The sequence below is a fragment of the Fukomys damarensis genome, unplaced genomic scaffold (genome assembly GCF_012274545.1).
Source record: "Fukomys damarensis isolate Sample0158 unplaced genomic scaffold, DMR_v1.0_HiC HiC_scaffold_33, whole genome shotgun sequence".
NCBI lineage: Eukaryota > Metazoa > Chordata > Mammalia > Rodentia > Bathyergidae > Fukomys > Fukomys damarensis.
The window spans coordinates 46,893,032-46,914,391 of NW_022900945.1; the positions used below are offsets into that span (position 1 = coordinate 46,893,032).

At 49.1% G+C, this 21,360-nt stretch overlaps 2 long non-coding RNA genes across 2 annotated transcripts; one reads left to right on the plus strand and one right to left on the minus strand.

The window, feature by feature from the left end:
* Positions 1 to 915: 915 nt before the first annotated feature.
* LOC104866963 lies at positions 916 to 12,250 on the plus strand. Its single transcript, XR_781628.3, has 6 exons — positions 916 to 1,146; positions 2,078 to 3,017; positions 3,462 to 5,816; positions 10,036 to 10,359; positions 11,537 to 11,641; positions 11,904 to 12,250. It is a non-coding gene; the product is annotated as an uncharacterized LOC104866963 (long non-coding RNA).
* A 431-nt stretch (positions 12,251 to 12,681) lies between these two features.
* On the minus strand, positions 12,682 to 21,093 carry LOC104866962. The gene is made up of 3 exons (XR_781627.2): positions 20,811 to 21,093; positions 14,443 to 14,560; positions 12,682 to 12,731 (listed from the first exon to the last, which is right to left on the minus strand). It is a non-coding gene; the product is annotated as an uncharacterized LOC104866962 (long non-coding RNA).
* Positions 21,094 to 21,360: the final 267 nt, after the last annotated feature.

The following is a 21,360-nucleotide window of genomic DNA, read 5'->3' on the forward strand; positions in this document are numbered from 1 at the left end:
TCAGAGCAGCCATAACATTAAAGCTTGTGGGAGGGGTGTGCTTAAAAGGAAACATTGGGCCAGGGATTTAGCTCAGTGGTGCTGTTGCCTGCCTTGCAAGAGCAAGGTTCTGAGTTCAAACTCCAGTACCAATCAATCAATCAATGAATGGAAACATTGAATTATCCCAACAAACTTCATTTTTCAGGTAAAAAAACTCCAGGCTCAGAGAAGTGAGGTCACACACCAAGGCCACACAGCCAGAGTGCAGGGTGGGGCTTAGGCTTGTTCCCTTTTCTACTCCATGTTTCAGCTGTCCAGGGTGAAGATGCCATCGGTCACCAAGGTTACGTCTAGTCTTGAGAAATAGGTCTTAAAGACTGCACATAGATATGCCAGCTACTGATTTTTTTTTTAATTTTATGTTCACTTTCCTAAGACCACGTTTAACAACCGAAGGAGAAAGGCATGCTCTGTTTTCAAGGTTCACACTCCATGTGGCTTGCCTTCGGTGACTTAGACTCTCTCTTTCTCTGTTCATTATCACTTTTCCTGAGGAGATAGCAAAATGGCTCATCTCCTTTTCTGTTAGGACTCAGAAGTTCCTCTCAGCTCTCCCATTCTCTGCTTCATCATAGGCTAGACTCGATCGGAACAGACAAGACCAAGGGCTGTTGAAAGATCGGGTGTTTGCGGACTACAAGCAGGTCATTCAGTTGATCCCATTCATCATTCGCCTGGACTTTCAAGTCGCAAGGTTAAGGCCTGGGGCGAAATGTTGATGTTGGAAGGGAACATTAAGCACCAAGCTGTGCCGAATTTGTGTTCATTCCCATCCACTTTCACCTCCCTTCCCGGGTGAAGGTTATGCCTACAGCTCAATTCTCTAGTGACTCACTCCAGGAAAAGGACATGTGACAAGGACCTGGCTTTCATGGGACTGCTTGCCAGGAGTGCCGGGACAGAGAGGGCATTGTTCAGAGAAGATTCAGGAAGCCAAACATCCGGAGACCAGCGAGCATGGTCCACTCACCCCATGAGCTGGAAGAGAACATATTTTTTCCCCACTGATCAGTCTGTATATTTACTTCTGAAGGGCACTCGGAGCACTTCTGGAATATTTATTCCCTTCGGTCTCAGTGGCAGCAATACTGATGGGCCAGGAAGGTGAGAGGGGACTGCTCTTCCTGGGGGTGCTTTATCTGCTCTCTACCTTCCCAATCGTCCTTGAGCAAACGTTGTCCCCACACTCGTTTTACAGATGAGGCCATGTGAGCACCCAGAAATGACGTTCACCCAGGCCATAATCCTACTAAGCAGCAGACCCAAGATTCACTCTGGGTCTACCTTGATGGTGAAATGTATTCCAATGGCAGAGCAGTCCCTCTCTCTGCCAGTGCCCAGGCTTCCTACGAGACCGGCACTATGTAGTGGGAGCAGTTGCTGAATGTGTGTCTCTGAGAGCACTGCTGCACCCAAATGCATCTCTGTTCTGGTATCTTTCTCTCCATCGATCTGTTCTTCAGTACCCACACAAATTGTGCCTTCCCCATGAAGATTTTCTGATTGGCTAGTTCTGAGGGATTCTCTCTGTCTCTCTCTGTCCGACCCCCCCCCCCCATAATCCTTTCTGCTTCATCCCTGTCTTGGGCCCTCTACTTTTTTTTATCTTTTGGCACAGGGTCTCACCATGTTGAACAGACTGGCTTTGAACTTGCCATCTGCCCATCTCAGCCTCCTGAGTAGCTGGGATCACAGCCATGTGCCTCCAGGCCCACCTGTGACTTAGTCCTTAAATAGAATATAGTTTATCTCGTATAAACCAAGTGTGTGTGTAAATCCCACCCTACTCCACATGCCTTGAGGACATGGACAATGCAACTGTTGAGCTCGATGAGTCTTAGCATAATGGAAAATACCAAGGTGTTGCTGGTAAACACTTGTTGAATGATTGACAGGCTAATTCTTAGGAGAGTCCCTGGGAATCGCTGGGATTCTGTGATGTAACAAAGCCCAGAAGACAGGACAGATAGTTTGTGTGCTTGGCCAACACTTACCTGTGGCCTCAGTGTCTAATCCTCTGCCCCGATCTTTCCAGGTGAGGACCCAGACACCGCTCCTGCAGCTTCAGGGAGATGGAGGGGGTTTCCAGCTCTGTGGGTCTCACCAGTTCCACTGACCTTGAGCTGTCACCTCAGTCACCAGTACCACCCAGCTCTTCTCTGGTGGCAATCTGTCTGCATCTTCTCCATCTCTTTACCTGTTCTCTCTGGGACTCTGCTGGTTTTCCTCACTCTGAACAGGTTGCCCCTTGCTCTCTGTGTGCTCTATCTATGGGGTCGGAGTTATCTCTGAAAAGAACGGTGATATCAGAGTGGCGGGCTGGGCGTGGTGTGTCTGCTGGCACAAGGTGCCCGGGGCATTTGGGGCCTGCTCAGCACAGACCCCCACTTCGCTTGCTTCCCCTATCTGCCCGGGTTGCCCTCTGCTTCTCCTTCTGGCACACGAGAGGTGGGGAGAGAGCTCTTACTTGCATCCTGAGAGGCCTTGCCCTGAACCACACTCGGACGCCAGCCTGGGCCCTGTAGGTGATGAGTCTTCTTGTCCCTCCTGTCACCGCGATGTGGGTTCCAAAGGCACCGTCACTTCTCACCCTTATTCCTGAGGCCCAGCCCTTGAGGGTCACGTAGCAACTGATTGGTCAGCACTGAGCAGAGAGGCAGATGGATGGTAAATGACAGGCAGCCTTGGTCCCACTGTACGGAAGCCCACAACGTGTCCGCTCAGCCTGGTGCTGCCTCTAGAGTTGCATCTCCTGAAGCGCCGAAGAAGGCCTCTGGCCTGGACAGAGCACAGAGCAAGCGGGCGAGCCTAGTCACCTCCTGCACAAGATGAAGACAGAGACAAGTGAAGGACTCACCTGAGGTCAGCTGGGACGAAGCAGCAGCCTTGGGCTATGGCACCACCTCCGTCCTGCTTTGAGTCAGCCTGTGCTTTGCTCCTAAGATACCCAGGAATTCAGGCTGGCCTCTCTCCCGGTGAGTTCTAACTAGTGAGGCTGTATTAGGGCTGCTGGACTACAGCTAGCCAGATGCACATCCCTGAATTAACAACGCTGGGACCTGTGTGTGGCCCACAGCAGCATTTCCAGTACCAGCACTTGGGTGTGTGCTGAATTTGGGAGGTGCATTTAGGGCTTCTGTGCCCTGCCTTCCTTCCCTGAGCCCAGCCACTGACTTCGCTCTGCCGACCCCCAGGGGCCGCTCTGGGCGTCTTAACCACCCTGTTCCGGTTGAGTCTATTAGGCTATTGTTGCTTTTAGCAAACAGCTGATGCCTCATGGAAAATTTAGCACTTGCTTATATCCCTGTTCCATTTATCTTCTAGTGTGTACATGTGTCTTCTCCTTGATTAGCAGGGGCACTTCCTGGAAAACTAGATCTCTGTCACTTCGCGGTTTCACGTTTCCCTTCTGTTCCCAGAGTCAGAATCATATGACAGAACAATTGGTTGCTGTGGAAACGACTGTACACCCCAGACATCAGGCTGTGCCTGAGAGAAAGGAGGTGCTACGTTCATGGGGCTGGGGCCGCGGTGTGGCTGCGGGGATCCTGAGCCTTGCACCAGTGACCCACTTCGCTCAGCCTGTTTGGCGCATGTGCCCGGCTTCCCTCGCCCAGCTGTGTGTGTGTGTGTGTGTGTGACTTCACTTACCAACACCACTGCTAACCACCTCACCCATTTGGAAAGCCTCCCCTGGCTCCTCTGTCCAAGTCTAAATTAAAGGCTACCTCTTCAGTTTCAATGGTTAACCACGCCTGGCCAACCCCTTCTCCAGCCAAAACCCTCCTATTCCTCGTGAGTCCGTACTTCATCTGAGTCAAATCACTTGCTCACTTGCTTTGCTCCTCCTTGTTCTTATTTTTTTTTCTGTTATAGGCGGTACCCAGCCCTAGGATCACAGCGAGGCCCATAAACGCAGCTGGCTGATGCTCAGGGCAGTGGGTGGATCAGCCCCGGCCTGACCAGTGAGGTCCACCCTGTCCTCCTTCAAGAGAAATAATAAGCCCAGGGCAATGGTCAAACTGCACAGCTCTGGATCTAATTTTGGACGTTGGTAACCCAATGGAAGAAATAAAACACTAAAGCTTCAGTTGCCTAAAATGCCTTGATATAAGGGAAGGACTAGAAAACAGTACTTTGTTATTTTAAAGTGTTTATTTCTTAACCCCTATTGATGTTTCAAGTCCATCTTTAGTCTCAATTGCCTGTCACCCAGAAATGTGTTCACTGCCAGGGCGGGAGAGCCCCCCTGGGGTTCGTGGCAGGCAGGGCCCCTTCTGCATTCCCATAGGAAGCTGTGTGTAACCACCTTACCAATGGCAGGACTCACACTGAGGAGAAACTAAGCTCTTCCAGAGAGAGTTTTAGGGTAAGGCCAAGTTTCTGAACATGGGCTGTGGCTACTAGGTCAGCCATTTGTCAAGTGGGCTGTGTCCCTACAGCCAGTACAAGATTGGTGAGGAGCCCTAGCCCCTTTTACTGGCATCTGTTGTCCACCCAGGCCTCCGAGGCGGGAGTTAATTGATAGAGGTGCTCCTTGGGTGAGGAAGGGCTGAAGTCAGCCTGCCTTGGGGCTGGGGCAACACCAAGCGAGGCACCACCTGGAGCCAGTGTGGACATGTGGGCTGGGTGTGCAGGGCAGAAAGTGGCAAGGGTGAGAATTGACCCCAGCTCTCTGTGGGGCTCTGTCCATCGTCCATGAAGATGGCACTGCTGTTGGCCAGGGTGACAAGCCGTGGGTGCTCCTGGCATGGGACAGGCTGTGGAGAAGCTGTGGGCTTGTGTGTGTGTGTGTGTGTGTGTGTGTGTGTGTGTGTGTGTGCACATGTGCATGCACCTGCCTGGAAGGGAGACACCTGGAGATAGAGGCAGGCTTCTTTCCCCCTCCTCAGGGTACTCCAGTGAGGGGGTCCTGAAGCCTGAGGTGACACTGAGCAGGTGTCCTCACAAGGAAAAGCACCAAGCATGCACCACACTGGCCAGTGGAGGCCCAGGTGGGCTGCAGCCCCAGACGGGTCACCGTGTAGGAGCACACTTTGCACTTTCCCCCTCTGACTAGCACTCAGCCCTCAGGCCCTGGCTCCATGAAGCAGGGTTTGAATAGCAAAGTCTAAGGTTCTCTTTTGCTTTCTAGCCTCTCTGTAAAAGAGAAGTCTGCTGGCGTGTGTCCCGTGGAAACCGAGACCCTCGCTGCTTGTATAATTTAATACATACATATACACTTGATATGTATTTTAGCAGTTCCCAAGGTGTCAAAGGCCTTCCCTCCAAAACTGTCCATAGGAAAGGACAGAATTCGAATGCAGGCTTCGGTGCGACCACGAGATGCTATGAGATGTGAGTTGGCTGTTCTGGAGACCAAAACCCAGGTTGGTATCAGAGCTGATGGCCCCCACAGACACAGTGAGAACTCAGGACACTGTCCCCTCGGTTCCTGGCCAGATGCTTCGCCTTGTCTGAACACTACCACGTGAGCTCTTCCCGGAGGAGTGGGGAGAAAGCTCAACTAGCAGTGCACACAGCCAGCCCGAGGCTGAGGAGCTCTGACAGCCCGTTGCTGTCTTCCTCAGCTAGCGATGCCCCATTACAGGAGAAGCGCTGTGAGAACCCAAAGCCCACGGCGCCGGCGGCAGAACGTCTTCCTCGGGCTCCTCCCGACCCATGTCCTGGTGCCATCCAGGGGCCTCCTTCACAGCACTCCGAGGAAGACCAGGCGGCTTCCCGGGGACGGAGGGAGAGCAGCAAGAAGGAAAGTTCTGCAACTTCTAAATCAGGTCTGGCTGGAGGTGGAGGTAACTGCATTAGGGGAAAGATTGAAAGGTTAATACGAAACCAGCAGACACTGAAAGAGAACAATTAGGGAGGTTAAGGGGCTTAATATTAGATTAATGGCTGCTGGAGGATAAAGTTCACAGCTTCCAGGAAAGAAGTCTGACTCAGAGAAATCTTTTTAGCTGATGGCTCTGGGTCTGGTTTTGTTGATACTATTTTGTTCTTGGTAAGTGAGAAAAAAATTATCGTTCGTTGCCAAAAAATGCATTTCCTCTTCTCCATCTCTTCTGTTCTCCTCCTATGGGAGAATGTCCGATTTTCCTCAGGTGCTGGAATGAGTTTTATTCCACCTGCCAGGAGGCCTCCTCCCCCGTACACCTTTCTACCTCCAGGGCTCTCCCTCAGTGAGCATTTTTGTCAACATTGCTGGTATTGTTGGGATAGTTCGGACCCCCACATGGTTTCACAGGTGTGTGGTTCTGTGAGATATTTTGAGACAACAGGAGTTAACCCACCCATAGGGAGTCCACATGGGTAAGCTTAGCTGGCTGAGGAGATTGAGGAAGACTGGGAATTTCCCCACAGTTCCCAAACCCAGTGACTCAGCCACTTCTCCCCGGAAGGTTTTCAAATACAAATTCCTGGGCCATCCCAGGCCCACCTGAGTTAGACTGCTTTGGAAGGAGAGTCTGGGAGTCTACACCTTCCAAAGTTCCTCAAACAATGGGGATAGTTCGGGAACCATGGGCTCAGGAGGCACCAGGAAGAAATGCAAGACAAGGGGAGGCCAGGGACCCCTCAGACCTTGCACCGTGGCTGTGTGTGACTTTCTTGTTCCCATCCCAGCCGGCAACCCTCTTGGAACAGAATTTTTATCTCTTGCCTCCTTATAATCCCTACACGGTGTCAGCCACGTGTAATATGTGAATATGTAAAGTGAGCTGAATTGATTTTACAAATGTCTCCCCTGCTTACGTGTGTCCAGTTTTCAAGTTGGCGTTTTCAGAGGCCTGGCTCTTAGTGACCTGGTCTGTCCCTCAGAGTGAGGCCCAGGCCTACAACAGCTGAACAAGCAGTAGCCCAAGATTCAGGAGCTGGAGCTGGAAGAGCCCTTAGAAGTCCCCTAGTCCATCAGGTTCCAAACTGTTTCTTGGCATCTTAGGGTTCCCCAGCAGAACCTCAGGGACCAGGGAGAGGGACAAGCGGAGGCTGGATGGGAGGGTGCCTGTGGACAAGGAGGTGGTCACTGCCGCCTCCCTTTAGCCAGAGCAGGTCTGCTTCCTGTAATGATGGCCATAGCCTCTTACTTGGTTCTCCAGCTTCTGCCCTGGTCAACCCATTTTCCGTCCAGTGACCAGAGTGATTATTAAAAAAAAAAAAAAAACACAGGGCCAGTCACGCCGCTTCTGCTCAGGACCCTATGCGGGGTTCCCCTTTTACTCAGTGACATCTGCAGGCCCCACATGCTTCACCCTGCTGCCTCCTCGCCAGCATGCTGGCCTCCTCCACATCTCTCCCACACCTAGCACCTGGGCACTTCCTGTCCCTCTGCCCCAAGCACTCTTCCTAGATACCTACATCTGTCCTCATCCTGACCGTCCTATCCGAAACGGCGCCCTGTTCCATCCGCCTTTGGGCCCTCACTCTCCTCGTCGACTGTCTTCCCCGGCAGAGTACAGCTCCCCCACGGCATCTGAGCTCTGCTGCTCTGGGCCAGTAACTGAGGCCGGCTCTCCTCGGCCAGGGCGCCTCTTCCCTCTCTTTGGGGACTTCTGCTCTGGGGCCTGGGACCTGAGGACCCGAGTGACTGGATCCAAAACAGAGACGCAACTTGGCTCTGGAAGTGGGCTCTGGATGCTGGCGTTCAGAGAGGCCTGACGTCCTGGGTGGGGTAGAGGCAAAGTCTCACGACCCCAACAGTGTGGGGCGGGAAAGCCCTCCTGCCTGGACCACTGGTGCATTTTCAGAGGCGGCCGGAAAACCCTCCTGAAATTCACCTGAGCGACGACTAAAAGAGAACCAGGAGGCTGCATTTCCCCTCCCTCCTCCAGGCCCAGGGCTCTGCCAGGAGAACTATAGGGAGCCCAAGACCCTGAAGGGTGGGTCCTGGGGTCCTCTAGCTCCCACATATCTTGCTTTGACCAATGAGGTACGTTCCCAGAATTCAGGAACAGGCCATTTTCTGGGCCAAGGCTTTCCCGGGATATACCACCCTGGTGTGCTGCCAGCTCCTATGAAGAGCCGGACAGAAAACACTGGGCCTGTGAGCCACATGCAGCCTGGTCTCTGTCACCTACTCTTTGCTTTTTTTATTTTTCCAACCCTTTAAAAACACAAAAACCATTTGTAGCTCAGAGGCCTTCCAAGCAGGCTGAGGCAGCAAAGCACAGCCCCATGACCCAAATCTAGCCCAAGGCCTGTTTTTGTAAAATAAAGCTTGATTGAAACATAGACACATTAACCTGCTCATGTACGAGCAGTTGAGACAGAAACTATAAGGCCAATAAAGCCAAAAGTATTCACCAGCTGGCTCTTTATAGAAAACATTTGTCAAGCCCTGCTGCAAAGTAACAATGCAAACAACTCGCATGTATTCCAGTGTTCATTGTTTCACATGCGTTCATCTCCATTTCATACAGGAGACCTTTTTGGAGGTTAGTATTAGTCCCATTTCACATATGAGTAAGCATCCAGAAAAATGAAGGTCTGGTGGCACCAACCTGTAATCCCAGCACTCTGGGAGGCTGAGGTAGGAAGATTTTGATTTCACGTCCAGCCCAGGTACCTTTGCAACTTAGTACATCCCTGTGTCTCAAAATTTTTATTTGTTTGTTTGTTTATTTTATTTATTTTTTGGTACCAGGGATTGAACTCGGGTCCTTGCGCTTGCAAGGCAGGCCGGCCACCGAACCCCTGAGCTAAATTCCCAGTCCCTGTTTGCTTGTTTAAAGAGCCAGGGATATCACCTAGCACAAAGGCCCTAGGTTCAGTCCCTAGTGTGAGAGAGAAAGCGGGGGAGGCTTGCCTGAGGGTACACAGCTAGTGAGTGGCAGATTCGGAGCCCAGGCCGAGACCTCTGACCTCTGTGACCAGGTTGACGTGCTCCTGAAGCAGGCAGTCCTGACTTCTGGAATGTACTTCCTGTTCTACTCCATCAGGAGAGGCAGCCCCAGGTGCCTAGGTGCCAGGTCCGAGAGAAGCACAGCAAGAAACCGGCCTCATATTGCACGGTAACAAGATTCTCCTGAAATCCTGCTGCACGGGGAGCATCACCAAGGGCTTTGGTGCCCAGGAGAGGAGGCTGGCTGGCTGGCTGGCTCCTGTAACAGGTAGTCAGGTCTCTGCGGAGAGCCGCTGAGCTGCAGCAGTCTTCCCAAGGAGGCCCAGGACGGCCTTTTCCTCTAGAACCCAGGAGGTGGTGCCATGATTTGTGTGACAGAGACCCCCAGTGGACATTGGTGGTATTGCCATTCCTAAGAGCAGCTCTGTGAACAGCCTCAGGCTCCCAGGGAAATCCAGAGGCTGGGGTGTTCCAAGCTATCCTTGTCTTTGCATAGCTGCCCCAGTACTCAAAGCTACAGGAGAGTCCTCCGCTTCCAAACTCGCCCTGACGGATGCCCATGCATGCTCTAACAGCGCTGCTGAGTCCCAGGTCCCACTTGGACTGCTCCTTTGGCCTCTGCTTGTTGGACTCATGCACTTTCAGAGTCCTGCTGTGGGGCAGATCTAACCTCCCATGACAGCTTGGCCTCTGTGGATCTTTACTTTGGTTGCCTTCGGTTCAGCTTTGCTCTGGCGCTTGTGTTCCACAGTGTGGTCAGTTTGAGTTGTTATTATCAGTAGGATCTTAGTTTTTGAATTGGATATGAACATTATAAATTAGGACCCTCAACATCTCTGGAAAATCAAACCACGTATTTGTTTTGAGTTCTTGTGCTAAGTTCTCAGTGGCCAATGGCCTGAATTGCTGCTCTCCTGGGATGGGCAGGGGTCCTCCAGTTTGCCACAGTCCCTAGCACTCCCTAGTGCCTCTCCACCTGCCCTGGTATCTGATTATGCTGTCTTCCGGTTCCTAGAGAAGCTCTGTAGTTATGTCACACATACAAAATAATTGCCACAACGATAGCTGCTGCCACAGGTAGTAGAGCTGTGCAAAGTCCAGCATGTACGTTTTCTTATTCCATCCACTGAGATATCAATGTCATTATTCCCACTTTACAGATATGGAAACTCTGTGTCAGGAGCAGTAAGCAACTTGCCCAGGATCAAACAGCATCGGCTCCTCACTGCTTTGGCCGGGCAGGCAGGCCTGGATTTAACACCCAAGAGAGGGGAAACTCAAGTTGTTTCAACAGAAGATGCCTTTCTGAGTCACAAGGGTGGAGCTGACCTTGTCCTCTGTGAAGCTTTGCCCTGACCTTGTCCCTTGCCTGGAAATCTCCCCCGCCCTGCCTCAGCCAGTGATGGATTCGTCGGCCTTCGCACCTCGGTTCAGCTACAGCTTCGTGGAAACGCATCCCTGACACACACCTCGCTCAAACCCTGGTGAGAGACACAGCCAGCACGCCGGCCTCTGCACAGAGTACTCCTCTGGGCTGGCGTCCTGCACTCGTGTGATGAACACACGGCTTCATCGGGCGCAGAGCTCCAAGGGGGCCTGCCAATGAGCGTGTGCCGCTGTTCACCTGTACCCCTAGTGCCCGGATGCTAAGTTTGTGTTTGTTGAAGGAAAGTGGGCAGGGGTGGAAGAAGGGAAGTAAGGAAGTTCTGCTCCAGATGGTTCCCAAATTACAATGATTCAACTTGTGAGTGTCTGACTTTGCAGTGGTGCAAAAGCAGAATCATTCAGCAGCAACTGTGTGTTAAGTTTGCTGTTTTCCTAGGCCGGCGATACAGGGTAGGATGCCCTCTCCTGGCCACAGCCCTGTCACCCATGCATCACAAGGGAAAACAACTGACACGCTTGCTCTGTGTGGCTAAGCTGTGATGCTCAGAAAGTTAAAGTCATTCAGTACTTAATCAACTTGGGACATTTCCAACTTCCAACGGTTCTGTTGGGTGTAACCCCATTATAAGTCAGGTGACAGTGTACAGCTGAAATGGAGACAGCCTAAAGTTTGTCCCCAAAGACACGATGCTTAGTGACACACCAGAAAGCTGGTCCCCAGTGTCTGGGGAAACGCATTTGCTTTGTTCCCTATCACCTTCCTTCTGGGCCTCGGCTGGCCTCTGTGGGCTGTAATGAACGGCCACACCTTGAAAAGGATGATGCTTTTGGACACATGCCCAGTCCAGCTCCAGACAGAGGCGGTGCAGAATGCTTGAGCTGCGGCAGTGTCACTTTGCCACCCATAGGACAGAGTGATGCCGGGTGTACTGAGCAGGTCTCAGGGTCACCGAAAGATGACTTCAACTCGGAGCCATCCGGGTGGGTCTCCGGGGCCCCTGTGGCTGGGCTCGGCAGGCATGGGAGATCTCCTGCTAGAAGAGGTCACCACCCACTGTGAAAACCTCTTGAGGATGCTGTGACAGCTACTGTGAGTGAAAAACACCCGGCTCAAGTGGCCCGGCATAGTTCTGGGTGTGGAAGAGCCGCGCTAGGGAGGGTCATTGCCAGACTGGCATAAAAGGGAAATGGAGAAAGAAGGAAAGTTTCTGTATTTTCTGAGGTGCTCCAGTCTTCCCCTTCACCTTGGACATCATCTCCTGTCTTCCATCACAGGCCCTTTGGCCTCCAGATGGGCTCACACAGAGCGCACACTGAGCTCCAGGCCTTCAGCACTCTCCAGCGCAGACAGACCTTCTGCATTCTTCTATACCTGACCAGGTGGGTGGCCACTGTAAGCCAATCTTGTAAATGTTTATATATTTGTAGATCATGCATGAAATCTTTTTCTCTAGTAAGCGCTGACTGATGCACTATTTGGTGGGTTGATATGTGAGACCCCCCAAAGAGATGCAAAGTATTTTCCCCATTTTACCGATGCGGAGACTGAGGTCCAGAGACTGAACTGTCCGTTGTCAGTGACAGAATTGGTTTTAAACCCAGGTATGTCCAGTGCTGACCAATGTTTTATTCTTCCATGCAGCACAGCCTCAGAGGAGAACAGAACATGCAGGCACCTTACGTGGAATGTGAAAAGCCGAGGAGAACACAGGAAGGTCTAGAAAGAGTTGGGATAGACAGTGATGGCTGAGGGTCTAGTAGAAGGCTGGTGGCCCAGTAGCTGGGGAAGAGCAGCAGCCGGGGCACAGGAATCACAAAGGGCAGGAACCACCAGCCGGACCAGAGAGTGGCTGGCCCAGGGGAGAGGTGAGGGTCCAACCTTGGCAGAAAAGAACCCGGCTTAGAACACTGCAAAAATTCAATGCACAATGTTAATTCTCAAGATTGTGACCTTTCCATTCTGCTCCATTTTTAAATAAAAGGCTTTATTTCCACAGAGGCATGACTTTTCTTCACAAGTAGATGTCCTTTATCAGGAAGAGAAGAGTGGGTCCGGTGAACCAGGGGTACAGCTCAAAGAAAGTGCAGTGATGACCCCCAACCTTAATGTTGGATTACTGCTTCAGCTTGGAAACAAAGAACTGAGGGCTGAACCGTAGCCTGCTGGATTTAATCCAGGTGGCCCTTCCCGGCTTCACACCCCTGGTCAGGGCAGAGGGTGTGGTCGGAAACACACAGGGGGAGCCCTGCTGTATGACAGAGTCACGCCCGACACACCCTATATTCCCAGGGGATGAGTGCAAGGGCTCCCTCACCCTGCGTGCGGGTTGGGATGAACCAGCATCGCTGCACCTCTAGACAAGGGCTCTCGATTGCTGGCCAGCAGAGCGGGTATACCATCAACACTCCAGTTCTTCGCAGAGACTCACTCTCCCCTGGTGCCTGTGTTTGCCAGTACTTCCTCTTGCCCCTGCAAGGTGAGCAGAGTGAACGGATTATGCATTGGGAACCTTCTGGCTTGAGGGTGTGGGGTCCCAGTCTCTGCAGACCCTCCCCTCCCTGTCTCTGGGCTTCCCCCGAGTGGCTTCCCTGGGCCTGTTCACCTTTGGTCCTAAGAGGCTCTTGGGTGAAGAGGCAGAGGACGAGATGGCAGCGAGAGTCGGTGCATTTGGGAATTCAGTGACGATAACAAGGCCCTTGGTTCTCTGTTTCTCTTGGAAATGTACCAGTGACGGTGACAGTTTCTTAAATGCACTCACCCTTAAATTTGCTGTGACAGTTATTTCACCACGCTCACCAGCCAAGGGTGTGGTGTGACACATCAGTGTGGGTGAGTCACTTTGTCTGGCTGGGGTCACATCCCAGGCAGCGTTGTGTAGCCTCTTCCACCCTCCCTGCCCCGCTCAGGGTGTGAAGGGCCTTACAGAGCTGAAACCTTCCCTTGTGGCTCCCACAACCACCCAGGAAAGTGCCACCCCCAGATCCTGTTCTCTTACCACTTCCCTCTTAACCCCACCAAGCCAGGTTAGAACCCACTCCTGGCCAGAGCTCTCTCCATGCCGACTTAGTTAGTCCTTGTTGCCTACTCCTGGACAGTTCTGGGGCCAGGCTGCCTATCAGCAAGGAGCCTAGAGTCAGGCAGCCTGGAGCCAAATGCTGGTTCTGTCACTAACCAGCAATTCAGCCTTAACCTTGTAAGGATCTCTGCTTCTCTGCCTGTATAATGGGACTAGGATGACTGCCTACCCCTGGGAAGGGTGAGGTGCAGCAGGAAACTTGCAGCCTGGAGCCTCATACATAGTAAGTGCTACATAAGTGGATGGATTTGTGTGTGTGTGTGCGTGTGTGTGGTGTGTGTACGCCCCTCCAGAACACAACTTTTCGTTGCTGTGTTTTTTAAATTCACTACATAGAATTGAACCCAGGGGCTTGCATGTACTAGGAAATTGCTCTACCCCTGAGCTACATCCTCAGTCCTCTGAAAATTGTTTTGCTGTAAGATAGGTTCTCACTACACTGTCCAGATTGGCTTTGATTCTGCCTCAGTCTTCCAAGTAGCTTTGAACTGGGCATTTGCCCCAGCACCCAGCTCTGTTTCATACATTTTCACCACGTCCCTTTTCATGCACCACAGGGCATCATTTCTGTCTTCTCCGCCATTCTAGTTTTCTGTTTTATCCCTCCTTCTGCTTTTGGTCTACTAACCTCTTCTTCAAGACCATTTTGTTATAGCTTTTTGAAGCTTTCATTTAACCTGTTCAAGTAGTTTATGATAGACACATCAAAGTATCAATATTTATAACATTTTCAATCTTACCCGATGTGGCAGAGAACGGAAGCTGATGGCCTAATGCAAAATTTAATTAAAGCATGAATCATTTAAGAAAACAGAAAAATGAGCAAAATATACAAGTAGTGATTCACAATGAGGAAGATCAGATGATAAGAAGAAGAAAAAAGGTTTCAGACAAGTAATCTGGACAGTGCAAATTTAAGTCGATGTAAGTAGCAATGAGACATTTCTGTACCAAAATGTCAACCTTTTTGGAAAACTATCTGACAACATCTTTCTTTTTCAATGTGACACATCCAACCCAGGGCCTTGCACACACCCAGACAAGTGCTCTCCTGTTGATCTGCACCCCCAGCCCAGTGAAAATTAAAATTAAAAACATATACACCTTTGACATAACATTTCCACATGTGGGGGTCTACCACCTAGCAGTAACAGTACCGGCATGGATGGCTCTATGTGAGAGGCTTGATGCACTGTTGTTCATTATGGGAGACAGACCAAACCTAGTGGGAGAACAAAGCAAATGTCTTTCAAGAGCAAAATGGTTGGGATGGGAAAAAAAAGCAAAAGCAAGATGTAGCATGTACAGGTGCAAATTCTCTGTGATGAACATCTTAGTCACTTTTCTCTCATTGCTGAGGCAAAACACCCAACACCCAAAGCTAAAGGGGGAAGAGTTTGTTTGGCTCACAGTTTGTAGAGGTCTCAGTCCATAATCTGCTGGCTCCAAGGCAGAGTGGATGGTAAATGAGCACCACAGGGGAGAAACAGCAAAGCACCCACAAGGTGCCCAAAGTAACAAGGGACCTTAACAGCATCTCTCTGCCCCTTTCATCCCATCCAGACTACCGGGATGAGGGCGGTGCCAAACCAGTCACTCACCTGTAGTGGTTTTAGTAACCGCACGCCCTCAACCCCGCATCACACATTCCGGACTCAGCCACCTCTGACAAAGAAAGTGCTACTTCATCTGCATGAGGCTTTGGGGGGACAGCTAGACACACGCCGTAACTATGAATGTTATCGTTATGCATTTCTAAAATGTACCCATAAATGTTTGGCTTCAAAAGACAAAAGCAAAATGGTTGAATATTGTATGACATGCTAGGGATTATTCTGCAGCCATGAAAAATGGTGAGTTGGATATAGATCAGGTAACTCACGGACCTACCGAAGTGTAGAAATTTGGGTCTACAATTATTTCATTTTTAAGAAGCAGTTAATGCCACCCTTAGCCCTCGTAGTTACGTGAGTCAGCACCAGTAGATGACAATCATGTTGTCACTGTGGATGTTACTGGCTGGATGTGGGAGGAGGAGTGAGGGAGGAAATGGCAGAGGACCCAGGCAGAAGAAGACTACATTGAAATTACAACAACATATGCAGTTTGATCACATTTATGCAGTGATGTAAAAGGGCGTGTATCCGAGTAGACATGTTTAAACTAAATATTTAAATATTTTTCTTAACCTAAAACACAGCAATGTACATTTCTGGAGCTAAAGTCTTTCCCCTGAGAACTTGTCTATTTTGGAATTTTTCCTCATCCTGCCTTTCTCACAAAAATCACATCCTTGGTGTTTTGTCTCAGTTTACACATACAGCTTCTGTAGAGCAGAGCATGAATTCAAAGACTCTTGAAAGCAAGGCTAGCACAGGAGCATTTTAGATGCTGTTTCCTTCCTCATCTTTTTGGTTATCTTGTCTAAATGCAACTCAACAATAATCTTATTTTAGCATGTCTCCTTCATTCAGGGAGTCTGAAGCTGTCAGCTTGATTCTTATAGAAGCCATGAGTCCTTTTCTTTTGCATTCACATTTCACCAGTTTCCATGACAGTGACGAAAGGACTGCTAGCACGAAAGAGGCTTGGGAACAAACACTGCTCGTAGAGGCGACATTCACACAGCGGGGAGAAGCCTCTGCTGTATGTGACACACAGGGAGGTGTGAACCCCTCCTGGCCTGCGTGTTCAGTGCACCCAGAGCAAGCAGTGCTCGCCGATGTGTATCCCAGGGAGAATACTCAGGGTCTGCTTCCGAGAAGTAGAATTTTACTGGTAACACTTACGTGGCATGAGTTTGTGAGTCACACACCATACCCGGCTCTTGGACTACGTTATTCTGCCGTTTGTTCAGTAGGTAAAATATCTAGGGTTGCGAGTGAGTGCGTGGGGACTATAGTCTGCGTCATGAGTGTCCTTCAAAGCCTCGTGTGCTAAAGGTGGGTACTAGAGGGCGGTGGTGAAACCTTTCGGAGGTGGAACCTGGAGAAAGGAAGCTAGGTTATTGGGGCCTGCCCTTGAGCGGGGAGCTGGGATCAGCCCCTTCCTGTCTCTCTTTCTGCATCCCAGTTGCCTGGGAGTCACAAGTAGCCTAGTAATACGCTTTTGGTGAAGGCAGATATGGAAACTGTTCAGGCACTGGGGACATCTGTTCTTCATATTTACAGCCTGTTTGGTGATCCTTGGGACCTGAACTTTTACAGCCTATAAAAGTTGTACAGCCCGCTCAGTGTCCTTTGAGACGTAGGCGGGGAAATTTTTCATCACCAGGAAAGAACAGGCTGGAAATGGGTACTGAGTTTTTCGAGGTCTGTGGCTGACCCCAGATGTTTAGGGGACAGAGAAAGGCTCGAGAAGGTATCAGCATAATTATTATCCACACCAGAGAAAGCTCCTTTCCTATCCTGGAAACTCCACCACCTCTATGTGCAAGGAGGTCGCATCCCAGAGGAAGGAGTGCTCGACAGATCCTGGCTTGGTGGCCAGAGTTAACTGTGTTGAAGCCAGCCCTAGAGATAGGGAAGCCGTGGAACAGGTCCCAGGAGCATTACACGGTGCCCCCAGGCCTTCAAGTGCCCTGCAGCCAAGGATTCACCAGGCCTCAAGGGAAGGCACACTCTGGAGGAAACTGGGACGTGAAACAACCCCATACAAGAAGGAAAAACAAATGATTTTGTGTGTCTTTTCAAATGTCTAAAGTTGCAAACTTCATTTTCATCTTCAAAGCATTTTCTGCCCTTTGAAAAACATAAGTTTGAAAACTAATTTTCCTAAGAAGCACATCTACCTTTTTAAAACAGCAAAGCTCATGTTACAGTGATGACTAATACTGGAAATAGGCTGTATCAAAAAATACAGTCAGCTGAGCTGATTAACATAGAGATGCGGTTTTTCCTCCTGTACAGATTTATTTGCAATTTTCCTACTTGCTAAAATGTATTCGAAACCTCAAATCAATATTCACAGCAATTCTTCTCAGACAGGAACACAGCGATAGAAAATCTGAGTCCCCAATGATGCCTTCAAGCTAAGGTGGGACACCAGGAAATTCTACCTTCTTGGTTCAGCTGTTACACTCATAACAAGTGTCCTATTTGCAGTGCCATGCTTTTTTTTTAATTTTTATGATTTTGAGGGTTTAGCATCATTTTTTTTCCAGTACCAGGGATCAAACTCAGACCTTGAGCTTACAAGGCAGGCATGGTGCCACTGAGCTAAATCCCCAGCCTTGATTGTATCATTTTTATAGGCCTGCGGCATAGCAGTGAGGCAGCACCTGTTGCTTCCTGTAAGAAGGCTGTATATGTGCCACACAGAAAATGAACATGCTACTTAGACTAGCTTCAGCCCTGTGTTACAGTGTAGCTGGCTGTGAGTTCAAGGTTAATCAACAATGTAAATTTACAAGTCATTAAATAGGTAAATGCACAAAACAAGGCTGTGGATTGAGGGGTTAATGAAAATGTTTTTGACCATAGGTTCCCAAGAACCCCACCTTGGATTCCGGAAGGAACAGTGGTTCCCAGGTTGCTAATTCAGTGTTCACAATGATTTCATAGCATGCAACCACCCTGAATAACAAGAACGGAGTACGTTTCCAAACACACGTAGAAGTCTGATGTGTATGGGCTTTGTGTTATTTATTAAAAGAAGCAAATCTTCTACTATACGGTTTGTTTCTAGTCCACCCAATACTGCCCTGGAAGCCTGCTGTGGCAGCCCGTATTTGGCAGGGTCTTTTGTCAGTCATCTGTAGCAAGCTTTGGCCATATTTATCACAAAGCAGCTAGGCACAGTGCTCATCGTGTGCCTACCGCCTCACTGAGTAATTTACAATGTTGGGCAAATGCTTCAGCCATTCAGAGCCCCAGTCTTCTCACGAGATAACAAATGGAATTAGTAAGGAATACCTGTCACATAGGCTGGCTGTAAGAATTAACTGAGTCAATGCACTTAAGAACAGCTGTTGTCTCCAGTTGTTGGGCATTGGTCTGTTTCCAAGTTTTAGCTATTACAAACTGTGCTGCTATGAATATGGGTGCACATATATCACTGTGGTATGATTCTTTTAATTCTTTTGGGAAAATACCCAGTAGAGACTGGATAAAGAAAATGTGGGCTTTTTCATAAAGTGGAGTACTACTCAGCCATAAAGAATGAGAAGTTAGACACACTTATAGCTGCATGGATGCACACTGAGGCCGTACTCTTAAGTGAAATAAACACACGTGTAAATACTGAATAGTTTCTCTGGTGTGAGAATCTGAAAGTATAAATAAGGATCTAAAGGAATAATGGATAAAGTGAAATAGGATGAAAAGGTCCAAAGGGGAAGGGGAAGTGAGAGGGGTTGGGGAAGGAAAGAAGGGAATGGAATTAATATGAGAAAAGGAAAAAATGGAAACAAAGTCTTTGTAAATAAGGAGGGGTCGAAGGGTTGAAGGGAGGGCAGGGGAATGGGGAAAAAACAAGAACCATGATATATCATGTACAAGTACAAATTTCCAATGATGAATGTCATTATATTGTATACCTGAAATGGACCAATAAAACTAATTTTAAAAAAGATTTTTTAAAAAGAATAGCTGTTTTCTACTGTCATTCTGCCAATAACCTAGGGGATAGATGCTGTTGGTAGCTCTACTAATGTCCTGTTGACTCAGTAACTTCATTTCTAGGATGTTATTCTGGGAAACTGTCAGCGATATATACTTGCTTCCTCCCTAAATATCACAGCCTTACTTAAAACACCAAACAAAAACAAACATTATTCTTTGGTAACAGAAACTCTTCATTATTTATTTTATTTTTATTTTTATTTAGTTATATTTATATTTTATTTTATTTTGAGACACGGTCTTATTTTTAGTGCAGGCTGGGCTTGAACTTACTATGTACCACAGTAAAGGAAACTCCATGAGTACTTCTTGGGCTGCCGTGCTGCTCCGCACTCCTGCCCTGGACTCATCCGGCAGAGTACAATTAGATGTCAGAGATGGAAGAGCCCTGGCAGGACAAGAGTACGGTTGGACCCCTCATGGGCAGGTTTGTAATAGCTCCCCACTTCCTTATAGGAAGATTGAGTGGACGTCACCTTGAGCAGCCAGAGCAGAGCCACTCCCACCCCCCCAAATACAGCAGAGCAGGCTCAGGCCCCGAGGTACCAGTCCTCAACTCCTAAGCTCCGAAGGCTCTGACAGCCAAAACATTTTTCACAAGTTGGTTACAAAGTTACTGAGATGCAAATCCTGATCCAAAACACCTGACCTGACCTGAAACCTCAGTGCCAATTAGTACATCTTATTAGTCATTTGTTTATTAATTCAGATACCTTTTTATACCTCACTTTCCCCCTAGCAACTGATCATCAGAGACTCAGGCAAAGCATGCAAAAAAATTGTTTTACCTACTATGCAACAACAGTATCCTTTGGATATATTGTAAACATTTATAAAGCTTATATAGAAATGCATACGTTCTGATACATTTTAAACATCTCCTAACATGGCATTAAATTAAGGTTCACCAAGATAGTGGAATACTATGCTGTCATCAAATGATATTTTCTAAGACAAAGGAATGCTCAAGTTCCAATTAATAACCTAAAAGTTAAAATGCATGGCTGTATCCCCCAGTCTTCTCCTGAGTTCCTTCTTGCTCAGGTATAACGCTGGTAGCTTGCCCTGTTACAGACCAGATTCATACACAGTGACTTTCCTTTTCTACTCAGGGCTGTCGCGGGTTGGAAGCTTAACCTGGTTCGCATAACTCCTTATGTGCTGCCTTCAAGCTTTCTCTAACTAGAGAACGTGTCATCATTTCCCAAGCATGGGGTACCTTTCTCTGAGGAGATCCTTGGCGGCAGGCCAACACATCTGGGGGAGAAGGAGGTGCGCTCATCGATGCCACACTGAAAAGCCCCACTTCATCCCCCAACCTCCTCCAGGGACTTCCAGAGAAGCCCTTGTGTCCCCAGACATGGCAGAAATGCCTCCTCTCCACGTTGGCCTCCTGCCTGTATAGCTAGGAAGCTGAGCTTTCTATTACCTTAGCATTTCTTAAACTTTAACGTGCCTGACTCACCAGGGTGCCTGTAAAAATACAGATTCCTGGGCCCCACCAACCCAAGTGGGGCTGACATGGGTGACCCAGGTGTTCTACTGGATGCTAGTTTAATGATCTAGTTCAGCCAATGTCTGGTCCTTCATTCAACATGTTGTGAACGCCACAGAGGGCATCATGAGGCCCCTCAGACTGTGGATTTTTGAAGAACAGAGACCTCGTACTCACGGTTGTGAGTACGATACGAGTCACATGGCTCTTCAATAAGTACTGTGGGACAGATGGAGGAATGAAGACTTTCTCTACTCTCTAGAAGAGCAGATTCCTCAGCAGTTCATCTCTCAGAGGAATGTCTGAGTTTACACCCCAGCTCCGTACTAAGAGGAATTCGAGTTTGGAGAGCATACTTAATCTCCCTGAGTCAAGATTTCTGCGCTTTGAGGAAACAAATGGATCGCGGTAAGGAAGAAACAAGCGGACATAGAGATAATCATCAGTGCGTGAACGAGCACACAGCACACGGAGTAACTGCTTAACGGCCCCAGCTGTGACAGAGCACGAGGCTCCTTGCCGTGACTGATCCACTCCAGGGAACCAGAGCGCCCCAGAAGGGCAGGTGACGGGATGAGGAGTCGCAGACCACGAGTTGGAGGTTTAAAACATAGCCCTGGCTCGCTGTGCGAACTTGGGCCCCAGTTTTTGTTCTGTTTTGTTTTTACAAGCTGGGAGACTTGTAAAAAAATCATCCAGTGCAGGCCCCTGGTGCTACCAACAGAGAAACCCAGTCCCAAATCTGTTTTGTTTTCCTCTCTGAAAGGGAATGCTTGGTAAGGTCATCGTAATGATCGAATAGAACGGGAAAATAATTTGAGGGGAAACGCTTGTGGGAGGGCTAGGATTATCTTCTATGCTGTTAGAACCCCTTAATTATGCAGAAACACTCTCCTGCTGCCTCCT